Here is a 12,775-nt window from a genome sequence, read left to right as displayed (position 1 = left end):
TCTCAGGCTTCTTTCACAAGCCCACCACACTCCACAACACAGAGCAGGTGTTTGGCGAATTAAAGGGAGAGGTTTCGGGATGAAGGATTTTCCGGGCAGGGAGGGAGGCACAGGTTCTGGCATTTGGATGTTTCCCTGCTGGGGCCCAGGGCCTGCTGAGTGGAGAGGCCCCAGGGATCCCCACTACTCCAAGGCCCGTCAAGGCTGGAGGGACCACCTGACTGAGCTTTCCTAATTCATTTCTAATCCATGTTCTCGCTGGAGGACAGGAAACAATCCATGTTTCCTGCTGTGGTAGGGTGGGAATGTTTCAAAGATCTGGTTCCTCTGTTTACAAAAAACTATATTTATCACTTGTGAAATCACAGAAATGGAAAGGTTTGTATGAAACAGGCACCCCGGTAGTTCCCGACAGGGCTCCTTTGCAGAGTCTTCCTGGGAGACTCCCACCTGGCTGGCCAGGGTGCCCGGCAGTCGGCCTCACTCCTGCCCTTTCCCTGCAGCATAGTAAGTCTCTCAGCCAGCTCAGCTGTTGTAAAGTGCCTGAGTACCTTGGGAATGAGAAGACAGAATAAAGGGAGTCAGTTAATGTATAAGTCTGGTCCTCAAATAACTCAAGAACCATTGAAACATGACTCAAGAGGCTCATCTGTCCTGTGAGGCAGGCCCGCCTCCTTCCCCTCCGATCTCTTTATGCCTTACTCAACACTATCTTGGGGCAGCTCCTTTCCTGAGTTTCAGCTCATTTCTAGCACTCTGTACAAGTCTGGGAGCTCTCCTTTAATACTCTTGGACACAAGTTATCTGCTTAGGCTGGAAGGCAGCCTCTCTCCTCAGATAAAAGCTATGTCTTCAACTCCCTGAAAATGTGACTCATTGCCCCTCTGCATTGGCACAGACTTTGGCTCCACCTCTCCTCACTTCTAAGGACTCTGCTCTCAGCACCTGGACTCAATGCGCTCCTTTGCAGTTCTGCCTGGCTCTCGTGCAGCTTGCGTTTGCTTGTGGATGCTATGGTGTTAAGAGAATTCGCTGCTGCGCTTATGTCCTGTCTTGCAAATCCCAGATTGGTTTTCCTCCATTACATGCTCCACATTCATTTTTGGTTACACCTGCCCCTGCAGCCTGGAGCCAATAACTGGTAAATCATTATGAAAATTTCTTTATTTTCTTTTCTGATGAAGATCTTTTCTTTTCATTTCTTTTTTTTTTTTTTTTTTTTTGAGACGGAGTTTCGCTGTTGTTACCCAGGCTGGAGTGTAGTGGCGCAATCTCGGCTCAACGCAACCTCCGCCTCCTGGGTTCAGGCAATTCTCCTGCCTCAGCCTCCCGAGTAGCTGTGATCACAGGCACGCGCCACCATGCCCAGCTAATTTTTTGTATCTTTAGTAGAGACGGGGTTTCACCATGTTGACCAGGATGGTCTCGATCTCTTGACCTCGTGATCCACCCGCCTCGGCCTCCCAAAGTGCTGGGATTACAGGCTTGAGCCACCGCGCCCGGCCTTCTTTTTTTTTTTTTTTTTTTAAGATGAGGTCTTGCTTCATTGCCCAGGCTAGAGTGCAGTGGTGCAATGACAGCTTACTGCAGCCTTGACCTTCCAGGCTCAACTAATTCTCTAGCCTCAGCCTTCCTAGGAGCTGGGGCTGCAGATGCACATAACCACACCTGACTAATTTTAAAATTTTCTGTAGAGATGGGGTCCTGCTGTGTTGCCCAGGCTGGTCTCAAACTCTTGGACTCAAGCAATCCTCTTTCCTCAGGTTCTCAAAGTGCTGGGATTATAGGCATGAACCTATAATTGGCACATGGCCAATATTTATGAAGATTTCTATGGATGAGATACTGTACCATTTCTAAGAATGGCAGGCTATAAGACTTGACTTGGGCCAGGCATAGTGGCTCACACCTGTAATCCCAGAACTTTGGGAGGCTGAGGTGGGAGGATCACCTGAGGTCAGGAGTTTGAGGCCAGCCTGGCCAACATGGAGAAACCCCATCTCTACTAAAAACAAAAAAATTAGCCAGGCGTGGTGGCATGTGCCTGTAGTCCTAGTTACTTGGGAGGCTGAGGCAGGAGAATTACTTAAACCTGGGAGGCGGAGTCTGCAGTGAGCCAAGATGGTGACACTCGGCTGGGTGACAGGACTGACAGGCAAACCTGCCTCACAGGACTGACACTCCAGCCTGGGTGACAGAGTGAGATTCTGCCTCAAAAAAAAAACAAAACAAATAAGACTTGGCTTTATCATTAAACAGCTTCTGAGCTGACTCAGAGCCATCTAGGCTATAAGTTAAGTGCCATTGAGTGCATGCGTAATGGCAACCAGGAAGGACTATTCTTCACTGGCGGCTCAGGGAAGGCTGCCCAGTCAAGGCAGGGGTTTGAATTGACCATTAAAGGCAGGACAGTGGTTCTCAACTTATTTTGTTTTATTTTATTGCAGTTTATTTTAGGTTCTCAACCCATTTTTAAAGAAATATATATGCTGGGATCATACCCCTAGAAGCGTGATACCTAGCTGCTGCTTATCCTTCTCCCCACCCCCGCCCTCTTCTTCCTCTTCCTGCTCCTCCTCCTCTGTATCCTCCTCATTCTCCCCCTCCTCCTTCTCTTCCCCTTTCTTCTTCTACATCTTCATTTTTAAGTTCAACAGATAACTGAGCTAGGCCGTCAATGTTGACAACTGTTGGTTTTGGGTAGGAAGGAACATGTTTCTGATGGTGGAAACGGGTTTATCCAAAGAAGAAAGGCAGGAAAGTACAATGCTTATTTATATGGGGGAGGATGGGCAAGAAAAAACTAGCTTGACTGGCATATTAGTGCCTGAAAGGCAGCTCAGAAGTTTGGATTCTCTACTTTATGCAAAGTAGAGCCATTAATGTTTTTTTTTTTTTTTTTCTTTTAGAGATAGGGTCTCACTCCATCTTCCAGGCTGGAGTGCAGTGGTGTGATCTCAGCTTAATGCAGCCTCAATCTCCCTGGGCTCAGGTGATCCTCCTACCTCAGCCTCCAGAATACCTGGGACTGTAGACGTGCATCACCATCCCTGGCTAAATTTTTTTGTATTTTTATAGAGACAGGGTTTCACCATGTTGCCCAGGCTGGTCTTGAACTCCTGCCTTGGCCTCCCAAAGTGCTGGGATTACATGGGTGCGCCACTGCGCCTGGCCTCATTGATGGTTTTTGAGGAGGGGAAAAGATCTAAGGAATACGAAAGTGTTTCTGTAACAGGCACTTGCTCCACCTAGAATTAGCTCTCTCCTTACACTTGGAGGAGGTACACTGCTTTCCTGTGTCCAAAAGTTCCAGCCTCTTTTGTAAATTGCAGGGAAAATTAAAACTAAATGCTAGAAGTCCCCATTGAATCCTGCCCCAGAATGAGTGGCAGTGATTATACTCACTGTTTTGTTCCCATGTCCTGTGAAAGGCAACCACAAACATCAGTCTGATGTTACATTTCCCAAGGTTGTCACCATTTTATCATGTCTATGGTGAAGTAGTTCATTTTCATAGAATTGCAGGTAAAGTTGTTGGAACAGAAAGAAGGGACCAGTGTGTGAGATACAGCAAAGGAAGAAATGTAGGACTTACTGTCCAATTGGATTGGGAAGAAGGCAGCCAGGATCTCATATAAGGAACTCTTGAGGAAATAGGGAATTTTTAATGGCAGAGCAGCTGCCTTCAAAAATTTGAAAGCTGTCAAATGGTAGAAGAACTAGGCTTATTGTGTGTATCCGTAAGTTTCTTCAAGAAGTAATAGCACAGGGGCTCATGCTTGTAATCCCAGCATTTTGGGAGGCCAAGCTCGGCCGATTGCTTTAGCTCCCAGGAGTTCAAGATCAGCTTGGACAGCATGGTAAAACCCCCTTTCTACAAAAAACACAAAAATTAGCTGGGCATGGTGGCACATGCCTGTAGTCCCAGCTACTCGGGAGGCTGAAGTGGGAGGACTGCCCAAGCCCAGGAGGTCAAGGCTATAGTGAGTCATGATGGCACCACCATACCCCAGCCTGGGCAATAGAGCAAGACCTTGTCTCAAAAAACAAAAAAAGAAAGAAAGAAAGAAAGAAAAGAAAGAAAAAGAAAAAGAAAAAATGGTATGAGAGCATTCAACTAGATGATGGGAGATAAGATAGGACATTGTAGGATTCCAGGTATTTATTTCTTTTTCTTTTCTTCTTCTTTTTTTTCTTTTTTTTTTTTTTTGATATGGAGTCTCTTTGTGTTGCTCAGGTTGGAATGCAGTGGCGTGATCTCACCTCACTGCAATCTCTGCCTCCTGGGTTCAAGTGATTCTCCTGCCTCAGCCTCCCGAATAGTTAGGACTATAGCTAGGAGGTAGAGGCTGCAGTGAGCACCACCACACCCAGCTATTTTTTGTACTTTTTAGTAGAGATGGGGTTTCACCAAACTGGCCAGGATGGTCTCGATCTTGACCTTATGATCTCCCCACCTCGGCCTCCCAAAATGCTGAGATTATAGGTGTGAGCCACTGCACCCAGCCGGATTTCAGTCCTAATAGATGCTTAACATTCAGAGTCGGCCATCGCTCTAAACAACAGCCATTAGTAACAACAGCACTGCTTTAAATAATGACACGTTTCATTTGCATAGAGTCAGATATTAACCTTTTTTGGATACAGCACAAAATATAGCACAATTTGGGCTCCAGAATTTGCTGATGGTCCAGGAATGGTGGCTCATACCTGTCCCAGCACTTTTGAAGGCCAAAGCAGGGTTACAGGATTGCTTGAGGCCAGGAGTTTGAGACAAGCCTGGGCAATGTAGCAAGACCCCTGTCTCTACAAAATTGTAAAAATTAGCAGGGAGTGGTGATGCACACCTGTAGCCCTATCTACTTAGGAGGCTGAGGCAGAAGAAGTGCTTGAGCCCAGGAGTTCAAGGTTATAGTGAGCTATAATTACACCACTGCCCTCCACCCTGGCCAACAGAGTAAGACCCAGTCTCAGTTAAAAAAAAAAAAAAAGTTACTGATGAAAAACATATTACTTAGGGCCCCTTTCCTCCTTGAACCTAGTAGCCCAAATGAGCAAATGCATTATCCAAAAGAAAATACATACATATTTTATTTATACAACATAATCTTTCCTCCCTGAAAATTAAAAATCTCTTTTTCAAGCCCTTCCCACTGTTATTCACAATGTATCATAGTGCTCTGTTCTCTCTAGAATCAAGGAAGCCCCTTCCGACAAGTGAGATGCTCAGCAATGTCTACTGGCTCTACAAGACTTCCTGAAAAACGAGACCTTCAAGACATAAGTGGCTCACAGAACAATAGAAAGGGCAGCTCAACGGCTGTCTATGGGAATAGATGCAGAGTCCTCATCAGGAGGATGCTGAGCAAACAGCCTTCATCATTGCTGAGAACAACAGGAAATAGCCTTAAATTTAACAGTGAGGTTAAAATGACCCTCAGAAGGATGTAATAAAATGTTGTCTATGTAAATCTCTGAATAATGTAAACCTCTTCTCTGAGACTGTTAAACTGAACCTCCAAAGGCTACATCTTAGCTCTATAATTCACTCTCTTTATGACACCTTTGCTAGACTGTGAGCACCTCCAGAGCAGCTGCTATTGTCATCATTTCTGTGACTGTTGTTGCTGCATCCCCAGGATCAAGCACAGTGCCTGGCTCACAGTAGGCACTCACTGAGCATTTGATTTAAAAAAAGATGGATGGATTTCATTACCTACTGCCTGACAGTACTGCACAGCTTGCTTGCTTTGTCTTTTTTTTTTTTTTTTTTTTTTTTTGAACGTAAGGAAGTAGCCAAAACCAAAACCCCTAGCACCACCAATCTCCCCACATATTATGTAGTTTGGCAAGCAGAGAAGAACCTTGGATCACAGAAGAGATATGAGGAGGTGATCACTGGGAATGTGGAAGCTTGGAAATGGGCCAGAAATGTCCAGGCAGATCCAGAGCTCTGCCTGCAGATTAGAGCAATAAATGGAGTGTATGCATCATTTAAATGAACTACAAATGGGAATCGGAGATAAGCTGACATTCAAACTCAGTTAAACTTTGTACTTACAGAATGAACACTTTGCAAATAGCCTCAGGGTTACAGTTCTTTTAAACTTTTCACATTCTTGCTGTTAGATGTGGTGGGCCTGAAATACCGCAACGGCCTGCTGACGGTGCCAAAAAAGCAAGTGAGGCAGAGGCACGAGGAAGGAGGAGTACCTGGCTGCAAGTTTATGAGGACAGATTGTCTTTTTTATTTTATTTTCTATGACTTTTTAAATTGTACTTTAGGTTCTGGGGTACATGTGCAGATCATGCAGGATTGTTGCATAGGTACATACATGGCAAGGTGGTTTGCTGGCTTCCTCCCCCCACCACTATATCTGGTATTTCTCCCCACATTATCCCTCCCCACCGCCCCGTCCCTCCCCTAGTCCCCGGCAACTGACCGCAGTGTGTGATGCTCCCCTCCCTGTGTTCATATGTTCTAATTGTTCAACATTTTTTGAGACCGAGTTTGCTCTTGTTGCCCGAGCTGGAGTGCAATGGTGCAATCTCAGCTCACCGTAATCTCTGCCTCCCAGGTTCTCCTGCCTCAGCCTCCTGAGTAGCTGGGATTACAGGCATGTGCCACCATGCCAAGCTAATTTTGTACTTTTAGTAGAGACAGGGTTTCTCCATGTTGGTCAGGCTGGTCTCGAACTCCTGACCTCAGGTGATCCGCCCACCTTGGCTTCCCAAAGTGCTGGGATTACAGCAGTGAGCCATGATGCCTAGCCTCAGCTGTTTTTTAAAATGCAAAATATCTAAAAGGAAGTTTTTTAAAGCAAAAATAAGAAATAGGATATTTGGAAAAAAATATATATATACATATATATATTAAGGAAAGCAAAGGAAAAGAAGGCGCAAGTAAGAATAGGGTTTCAGGAGCCTCTTAAGAGGAGGGCTTTTGAAGCCCTATTTGAACAAAACAATAAAAATGTAAACACAGAGCAGAGCTTTTTGGAAAGTCTTGAAATGTAAAGCTATATCTAAGTCTTATGAGGACAGCATGGTGTTTTATGTTTACATTGTGCCAGCGATGCAGCTTTCCCGTGAATTCTTCCTTATTTTGAGGAGAAAAACTATCTACAAACAGGCACAATCCAGGCACTTAGAAAGTCGTGCATAGGTGAACTGTTGCGCATAGTCCACCCCGTTACCCCTACCCCATCAAAACCCTTTTTCATCAACTCCAGATAGCAACCAAACAGCCTATCACCTGCTCAATTTTCATCTGCACATGAGTCCTTTTTAAATTTCTATTTCCCACCATTCACAGAACACTGAATTTTACTTCTGACAATTTAGTTTTTGCATAAACTTACCAAACATAACAAGACACCAGCATTATTAGTCTCTAAAGAACTTGAGCCAGCCTAGAAAATCCCTCCAGAAATACCACAAAAATCCATTGGTCCATTGCTGTATACTCCAGCAATCACCATAAGTAATGCTGTTAGTTTTTCTGTTTGTTTCTGCCTTGTTTTTTCTAAATTTGCTTTTATTTTTCCATAAGTTATTGGGGTACAGGTGGTGTTTGGTTACATGAATAAGTTCTTTAATGATGATTCGTGAGATTTTGGTGCACCCTTCACCCGAGCAGTATATACTATACCATATTTGTAGTCTTTTATCCCTTGCTCCCTTTTTATCCCTTCCTCCCAAGTCTCTAAAGTCCACGGTATCATTCTTATGCCTTTTTGTCCTTATAGCTTAGCTCCCACATATCAGGGAGAACATATGATGTTTGATTTTCCATTTATGAGTTACCCCACTTAGGATATTAGTCTCTAATCTCATCCAGGTCACTGCAAATGCTGTTAATTCATTCCGTTTAATGGCTGCATAGTATTCCATAGTGTGTGTGGGTGTATCTATCTATCTATCTATCTATCACAATTTCTTTATCCGCTTGTTGCTTGATGAGCGTTTGGATTGGTTCCATGATTTTGCAATTGTGAATTATGGTGGTATAAATGTGCAAGTGCAAATGTCTTTTTTGAATAATCCCTTCTTTTCCTCTGGGAAGTGGGATTGCTGGACCAAATAGTAGTTCTACTTTTAGTTATTTAAGGAGTAGCCACACTGTTTTCCACAGCAGCTATACTAGTTCACATTCCCACCAGCAGTGTAGAAGTGTTCCCTGTTTACCGCATCCATGCCAACATCTACTCTTTTGATTTTTTTAATTATGGCCATTCTGGCAGGAGTGAGGTGGTATTGCATTGTGGTTTTGATTTGCGTTTCCCTGATTATTAATGATGTTGAGCATTTTTTCATATGTTTGTTGGCCATTTGTATGTCTTCTTTTGAGAACTGTCTATTCATGTCCTTAATCCACTTTTTGATGGGATTGTTTTGTTTTCTTAACGATTTGTTAAGTTCACTGTAGGTTCTGGATACCAGTCCTTTGTCAGATGTATAAATTTTGACAATTTTCTCCCACTCTGTGGGTTGTCTGTTTATTCTGCTGACTGTGCCTTTTGCCATGCAAAAGCTCTTTAATTTAATTAGGTCCCAGCTATTTATCTTTGTTTTTATTGCATTTGCTTTTGGGTTCTTGGTCATGAAATCCTTGCCTAAGCCAATGTCTAGAAGGGCTTTTCCAATGTTATCTTCTAGAAGTTTTATAGTTTCAGGCCTTAGGTTTAAGTCCTTGATGCATCTTGACCAGATTTTTGTATAAGGTGAGAGATGAGGACCCAGTTTTATTCTTCTACATGTGGCTAGCCAATTATCCCAGCACTACTTGTTGAATAGGGTGTCCTTTTCCCTACCTTATGTTTTTGCTTGCTTCGTTGAAGATCAGTTGACTGTAATTATTTGGGTTTATTTCTGGGTTCTTGTTCCTGTTCCATTGGTCTATGTGCCTATTTATGTACCAGTACCATGCCCTTTGGTGACTATGGCCTTAGAGTGTGGTTTGAAATCAGGTAGTGTGATGCCTCCAGATTTTTTCTTTTTGCTTAGTCTTGCTTTGTCTATGCAGCATTTTTTTTGATTTCATATGAATTTTAGAATTGTTTTTTCTAATTCTGTGAAGAATGGTAGTGGTATTTTGATGGGAATTGCATTGAATTTGTAGATAGCTTTTGGCAGTATTGTCATTTTCACAATATTGATTCTACCCATCATGAGTATGGGATGTGTTTCCATTTGTTTGTGTCATTTATGATTTTTTTCATCAGTGTTTTGTAGTTTTCCTTGTGGAGAGGTTTTCGACTCCTTGGTTAGGTATTTTATTTTCTTGTCTTTGCAGCTATTATAAAAGGGATTGAGTTCTTGATTTGATTCTGCGCTTGGTCACTCTTGATGTATAGAAGACCTACTGATTCATGTACATTAATCTTGTATCCAGAAACTTTGATGAATTTTTTTTATCAGTTCTAGGAGCTTTCTGGAGGAGTCCTTAGAATTTTCAAGGTAAATGATCATATCGTCAGCAAACAGTGACAGTTTGCCTTCCTCTTTACTGATTTGGAAGCCCCTTATTGGTCCATTGCTGTATTCTTTAGCATTCACCGTAAGTAACGCCGTTAGGTTTTCTGTTTATTGGTTCCTGTCTTGTTTATTTTATTTTTTATATTTTTGAGATAAAGTCTAGGCTGGAGTGCAGTGGTGTGATCTTGGCTCACTGCAGTCTCTACCTCTGGGCTCAAGCAATTCTCCTGCCTCAGCCTCCTGAGTAGCTGGGACTACAGATGCACGCCACTACACCTGGCTAATTATTTGTATTTTAGTTTAGACATGGTTTCACCATGTTGGCCAGGCTGGTCTCAAACTCCTGAACTCAAGAGATCTGCCCACCTCAGCCTCCCAAAATGCCCTGGCCTACATAAAATATCCTTTCTGAGGGTTGAGCTTGGCACATAGACAGGGCCTGGTGAAATGGTGGGTGTGGACCAAGGGGCCTCACTGTAGTATCTTTCGAGGGTCTGGTTTTCTTTGCTTTGATGTACACTGGTTCTTCAGGCCTCACTCGCTGTGGTCCCCCTGGCTCATGTTTTCAAGGCAGACGTTCTCAGTGTCTTTGTCAAAACTCTAACAATCTAAACAGCATGGCCCTGCTGTGGCTTTTCTTCTTTGAGGTGAGAAGACCTGAACCACTGCCTTCCATCCCGTTGCAGATAGCTGTGGATGGCCAAGGCGGGGAGGAGAGGCTGGTTCTCTGAGGAGGGGATGTGGGTGGGGAGTAACTGGCCCCTCTGCTACAATTCCTTACAATCTCTCACTCTGTTCTTGTCTATCTGTGTAATGAGCACATTTTTTTGTTCCTTATCGCCTTAGACTCTTAATCTTAATAATCAAACAACTTGTCAAACAGATTCTGTGAGAATTAGTGTCTAATATTCTAACCTCTGGTCATTCATTCTAGAAAATGACAAGCTCTGGGAATGCCTTTGGGGTGAGGTTCTTTCAGGGCAAAGGATCTTGATAGAAAGAGCAAAGTCCTTTTGGGTGTGGCTGTGTGTGCAGTTCTAAATGTAATTGCTTAGAATGGGCCCCAGGAAAACCCTGAAAGTGGGTGAGGTTTCTGTGTCTTCTTCTGGAACCTATCTCACACTTCCTGGCAGGTTATCCTGAAAACTTCCACTTGCACAGAGCTTTACAGTTTACCAACAACTTGACGTAGATTTTCTCATCTCCTGCTCACAAATACTTGGAGGAAGGCATCATTACCATCATCATTTTATAGCTGAATTACTTTATCATTTTATCATCAAAGATACTGGGGCTCATTCAACAAATATTTGTAGAGTAAACCTGGTGTCAAGTCCGGTGGAAACACAACAAGGAATGAACAATACCCAGATCCTCCCTTCAGGGAGGCCAGCAGAGAATACTAACCTCAAGCAGGAAGTGACAGTACAGCACTAGGCTATGTCAAAGGAGGGCAAATGATCCCAGATGGAAAAGCTTTCTGCAGGAGGCATTGCCTGATTTTGTATAGGACCACGGTTAGTAGGATAAGAGCTATAGGAAAAGCATTCTAGGTTGTCCCATTCATTCTTATTTGATCTCTCAAAGAGAGCTACCAATTCAAATGAATTTCCAATGGTGGCATTTCTGATCTTAAACCCAAAAGAGGTCCTTGGAGAAGCAGTGTGTGGGGTAGTATGGGCCCAGAGGTGTCGTCCTGCAGTCCCCAGGTTGGATGTGCCCTCTTGCAGGGACTGCAGACCAGCTTCTGGGACACTTTGCTGAGTAGGCCTGACAACTGTGGCCTTCTCTTCTGAAGCAAAGCACACAGTAACTCTCCTCATTCCTCCCCTCAATAAGAGATCCCATTATATCCACATAGAGGGGGCAGCCCTTCTGGAAGTGACAACCAGGGAAATGGGGTCAAAGCTTTTCAACCACAAAGGCACGGTCTAATACACACAAGTGCCAAGAAATGTTACAGGCTGAGCATCCCTAATCCAGAAATCCTAAATCTGGAAAGCTCGAAAATCTAAAGTTTTTAAAGTGCTGATGTGATGCTTTGCTTTCTGATGGTTCAGGGTGCACAAACTTTGTTTTGTGCACAAAACTATTTTAAAATATTGTATAAACTGACATTCAGTTTGTATGTATCAGGCATATATGAAACATAAGTGAATTTGATGGTTAGATTTGGGTCCCCTCTCCAAGATATCTCATTATGTATATGCAAAAATTCCAAAGTATGAAAAAATAAAAAATCCAAAACACTTTACTTCCAAACTTTTTCGATAGGGGAAATTCAACCTAGCATTTGTTTGTGGTCAGGGGCAAGAGTTCAATTCAGAACAACTTTTCCTGTTTCTTGACCTTCTTGAGGAAGACAAAGAACCTGAATCTCACCTGCAGAGGTGCAAAGGCAGCTAATCCCCCAGGGCAGCAAACAGAGCTCCAGAATTTTCCCCCAAGAGACTAGTTCAGCATCTCCAGGGACTGTCAGGCATTTTTACCACTGCATGCCTTTGATTTTTCTCTCAAATGGGCCCAACAGAAAATTTAATTACTTTGAGGAAAAAAACATCTCACTTTCAGCCATGCTAACTCCCCTTTAAAACCATCTGGGATACCAAAATGGGTGAGATAAGTGTAAAATAATTTTAAAAGATGCCATTCCTAGAAATAGTACAGAACTGCTTCCTTATGTGGCTTGTGTGGTGGCCAGGGGTCTGCAGGCTGTCCTGGATCCAGGCCCAGGAAGTGACTCAGACGTGGCAAAGAAGCCACGTTGTTGAAGAACATTCTGGGGCTGGATTGGGGAAAGGCACATATTCGATGATATAAATTCTGGTCTTGTGCACATATTGTTTTGCAAAATCCAGGCATGAGATCATTTGGCTTGAATATTTTCTCTGAGGGTTTCTCACAGACAAACATAGTTATCTGAATTGAGTTAGACCAGGGGAAAGGCATTTTAGGGATTATCCGATTGTGCAGGGAGATGCTTAATTGTTCCTCAGTCAGGACAAAAACCAAAGGTTTTCTATTTGTTCTCTGGAGGAAAAGCCCATGGATCTCTTACCATGTCATCTTTTTCTACTGCTTTCTGCAAAAGAACTTACGATGCTTTCTCCAAATTGCTGGAGAAGAAAGAACAGCTGTTGCTCTTCTTTCAGGCAGCATTTATTTGGCTAGATGGGTAGTTGGTTGGTTGGTTTTGTTTTGTTTCTTGTTTTAGACAATTCAGAAGAATAGGAGCCTCTAAGATTACTCACAGTTTTAACTAGTCTTTCTATTGCAAGTGGGAAGTCATGAATAATAT

This window comes from Saimiri boliviensis, chromosome 1 (assembly GCF_048565385.1).
Source record: "Saimiri boliviensis isolate mSaiBol1 chromosome 1, mSaiBol1.pri, whole genome shotgun sequence".
NCBI classification, from domain to species: Eukaryota; Metazoa; Chordata; class Mammalia; order Primates; family Cebidae; genus Saimiri; species Saimiri boliviensis.
Note: the sequence above shows the minus strand (reverse complement) of the source record.